General features: G+C 47.1%; 1 pseudogene; it reads right to left on the reverse strand.

Moving 5' to 3' along the window:
- Window positions 1–455: 455 nt before the first annotated feature.
- LOC110211876 (dicarboxylate carrier SLC25A8-like) lies at window positions 456–3,837 on the reverse strand (annotated as a pseudogene).
- Between the last annotated feature and the right edge of the window lie 404 nt (window positions 3,838–4,241).

Raw genomic sequence — 4,241 nt, forward strand, 5'->3', positions numbered from 1 at the left:
AAGGAGAAAGAAGGAAGATTAGAATGGACAGTGGAATGGAGGAAGGAAAAAGGAAGGAAAGGAAAAAGAAGATTGGAAAGAAAGAGGGAGAAAGGAAGAAAGTTGGAAGGGACAGAGGAAGGGAGGAAGGAAGAAAACCAGCATTTATTAAGTGCCTACTACGTGCCAAGTGCTTGCAAGTATTATCTCATTTGATCCTCACCACAGCCCCGGGAGGTAGGTATTATTATTTTCCCCATTTTTCAGTTGAGGAAACTGAGGCAGATAGAAGTTAAGTGACTTGCCCAGGGTTACACAGCTAGTGTCTGAAGGTGGATATGAATTCAGGTCTTCCTGACTCCAGGTCTAGCACTCAATCCACTGTACCACTAAGTTAATGAAACATGGGGGGGGTACTAGTAGGAGAGAGTATCATACACATTGTCAGAGATGGTCACTGTAGTGAGTCTTTTTGCTCAACTGTTTTTCATTGTTACAAATAGGCCGATGTATCTGGATGGAGGGTGGGGTGGAAGAGTGGGAAGGCTCCCCTTTCTACCCCTTTTCAGAAATGCTTATGATATAAAGATAAAAAAGACATCAATAAAATGTATTTTTAATAAGTGAAATAAATGAAATTATGGTCTTGGATTATTTGACCTCCAAGGTCCCTTTCAGTTCCAAAACCTGCCATACTTCATGGTGGCTGCAAATGCAGTTGCACAGTTCAGTGCTTCCTCTGCCAGACTATATTATCTCCTTAGATTTAAGAAATTTGATTCTCAAGGTACTCAGGGTGCCCCGATGTATCTTGTCCTTGTGTTCAGCATTTTATGAAGTCAGCAGGAGCTCAGAAAACTACAGAGGAGACATGGTGGGGAGAAAAGAGCTGCTAAAAATAGGACTTTAGCACCCAAAAATGTTAGATCTGGAAGAAAACTAGGAGATCATCTTGTCTCATCCGCCCATTTTGCAAACAAGGAAGGTGACCAGCAGCATACTGGCAAATATTTAACAAATGGATCCTCAGAAAGAAAAAAAAACCATTCTATAGGGTACTTCTTAAGTTTAATCTGTATTATAACATTTTCTCCATCACTTTCTTAAGTCTAGCCAATCAACAAAACAATGAATCAATCCCTGATTTGTGGTAATTGACCATTTCCAAGGTATAAAGGCTCACACTGAAAATTTAACTTGGGAGTTGGTTTGAATTGGCTCCAGCATACTGTTGAGGGAGGCCCAAGGAGTCAAGTCACCCCAAATAATAAAACTAGAAAGTGAATGGTACAGTCAGGGTAAGAACCCAGTTTGGGGAACCCTTTCCACATTGTAGGTCTCTATAGTTTTTAATAGTACTACTGTTACTTATTGTTCAGTCTTTTTTAAATCAGATCCAACCCTTTGTGTCCCCATTTGGGTTTTTCTTAGCAGATACTGGAGTGGTTTTCCATTTCCTTCTCCAGTTCATTTTACAGATAAGGAAACTGAGGTAACCAGGGTTACGTGACTTGCCCAGGGTCACACAGCTAGCAAATGTCTGAGGCCAGATTTGAACTCAGGAAGATGACTCTGGCACTCTATCCACTGTGCCACCTAGCTGCCACTAATAGTAATACTACTACTTCTAGCTAGTATTTGTACAGCACTTACTATGTGTCAGACACGATGCTAAATGCTTTACAAATATTATCTCATTTGATTATCACAACAACCCTGGGTTATCCTCATTTTACAGTGGAGGAAAATGAGGCAAACAGGGGTTAAGTGACTTGCCCAAGGTCACTCAGCTAATAAGGATCTGAAGTCTTCCTGACACTAGGCCCAGCAGTTTAGCCGCTGTTCCACCTAGCTGCCATTTTCTCTCCCCATCCCTCATCCTGACTTTAAAAAAATATGATGACCTATTAGTTGCAGTCCCCGCCCCCCCCTTTTTTTTTGTGTCCTGGTCTGGTTTTATCAGAAGTAAGGAGCTTAGGAATTGAATGAGGATGCAATGGCAGGAGAAGCGGGCTGGAGGTTTAAATGGGGCTGACTCTAAGCAGGGGGAGTGTAGGGGGATCCTTCAATGCTAAGGCAGGGGAGGAGAGGAATAGGGGAAAAATGGGAGGGAGGAGAGGCAGGATGGGGTCAGACTCAAAGGGGAGGGGCATCAGGCAGAAAGCTAGCAGGAGAGGGCTTTGAAAGGAGCTTCCCCGGGAACTGCAAGCCGCCATCAGGCCCTGTTTCAGTTGCTCGTAGGTGACAAACATCCCAACATTCCAGGAGCCCAAGCACAAAAGAAAGCCTTTGTAGAAGGCTTGGGGTCCTCCTTCCTAAGCACGGTGAGAGCGCAGCGGCCAGCACAGGCCTAACTGGCCTGCAGCAGAGTTCGTGTATCTCGCCTTGACCGCGTCCACGGGGGAAGCAATGATGGTGGTGCAGAAGCTGATGTGAAGTGGCATGGAAGGTCATCAGTCATGAGGTGGGCCTTCAGGAGGGCATCTTTGATGAGATCATAGGTCACCAGCTCAACACAGTTGACAATAGCATTGTGGGCAGCACTGGGTGAGGTTCCTTTCCATAGGCCCCGAAGCCCCTCCTCTCAGACCATAGTCTTATAGGCATCCACCATGCCCTGGTGTCTCCGGCTGCCACCTGCACGAGCCTGGGCCTGGAAACATACCTTTACCACGTCTGTTGGTTGGTCTACGCCCATTGCCCCTGTGGTGCAGCCTGCCGGGAGGCAGCTCCCAATGCCTGCACGCTCAGATCCTTTGGTGTAGAACAGCTTGACGGATGTGGACAGAGGCAAAACTCATCTGGCTCTGCAACCTAGCCACCAGCCCATTGTAGAGGCTAACATGGTCAGAATGGTGCCCATGACTCCCCAATACTGGGCAGTGGCAGAGGAAGCTCGGATGGCTCCCTGGCTCTCTCCCTGAATCTGCAGCCAGATTTTGGCTGTGTCTAGGGGGAAGGTGATGGGGTCAACGATGCAGGCAGCAGTGCCAGCTCCAAGGTGGCTGTTGGGGGCACGTCCATAGGCTTAAATCCAACCAAGATGCAATGCTGGCTTTCTGCTACTTCCCGGGAGGCAAAGGAGAAATGTTAAGTTAGCCTCTACTGATGGAGCAAGATGAGACAGAGGAACCCTGTCGGGGCCCTGATTTGGAGACTCACGATGATGGCACCTTGATCAAGCTTCTCTAAAGCTGTCCCGCTCTTCAAAGTTGCTCGTGGCAACCATGGCCCACTTCCCTTGATCTTTCATAGAAAGTTGGTGGGAAATTGAACACTTAATGATCATACTATGTGCCCGGAACTGTAGAGGAAAACACAACGAGGTGGCAGGAGGCACAGAGCTTGCAACAGAGTCCGACGTCCGGCGGGCTGGAGGGGCTGCCTAGCGGTCTCTCAGCTGGGTCGCTAAAAGCTCTCAGGATAGGAGAAAGTTGAAGAGTGGGCACTAAGGACTGTGGTTCCCCTTTCTGACACCCCAATAATTTCATTTTAATATAAAGCACACTAGGCTCTGGAGATACAAAGACAAAAATGAACAGGCCCTGTCCTCAAGGAGATTGCATTTTTTCAAGGGGATGACATGCATATATAAGCACAGTCCCCATTATCACCTTTGCCAGGGACTTATACAACTGGAGATAAAAATTTCCCTGGCTAGAGTGGAATGTCTTGGTCTAAAGTGGGGCATGGGGGCTGAGTCTTAAAGGGACAGCATTGTTTCCCCTCATCTAGAGGAGAAGCTCTTTGTGAGAGGTGGTAAGGACATGTCTGTGGTACAAAAGAGATGCTATCGAAAAAGTAGAGAGGACCGGTTACCCTGGCCACCCTCCACCCCCGGCTGTCATGGCAGCCCATGGCATGGACAAAGAGGGCTGGGAAGATAGAGGCTGATTCGATTGGAGCTGGGCAAGGGACGTCAAGGCTACGGTAAATGGAGGCTGGGCAGATAGAGGAAAGAAGGGTCATCCAGTCGTGGCTGGTGCTGAACATGACCTGGCTCCACCAAGGCTGCTTTTTAGATCTACTGAGGCAAAATGGGACAACAGAGCAGTATCAGATCAATGGCAGACTTCCCATTGACTCAGAGTTCATGCAGACAGTGAAGTGCATCTTCCCCTTTCCCCTCTCCTTTCTGTCTGAGAGTGTGGAAACCAAATCCAAAGGTTTTCTGCAGTGACTGACTTCAGCTTGCTTTAGATAAAATGTGAATGACCATAACTGTTTTCATGTGTGCTTTATTAATTTGAATTAATCAATTT

This window comes from Phascolarctos cinereus, unplaced genomic scaffold (assembly GCF_003287225.1).
Source record: "Phascolarctos cinereus isolate Bilbo 61053 unplaced genomic scaffold, phaCin_HiC Scaffold_5;HRSCAF=322, whole genome shotgun sequence".
Classification (NCBI taxonomy): domain Eukaryota; kingdom Metazoa; phylum Chordata; class Mammalia; order Diprotodontia; family Phascolarctidae; genus Phascolarctos; species Phascolarctos cinereus.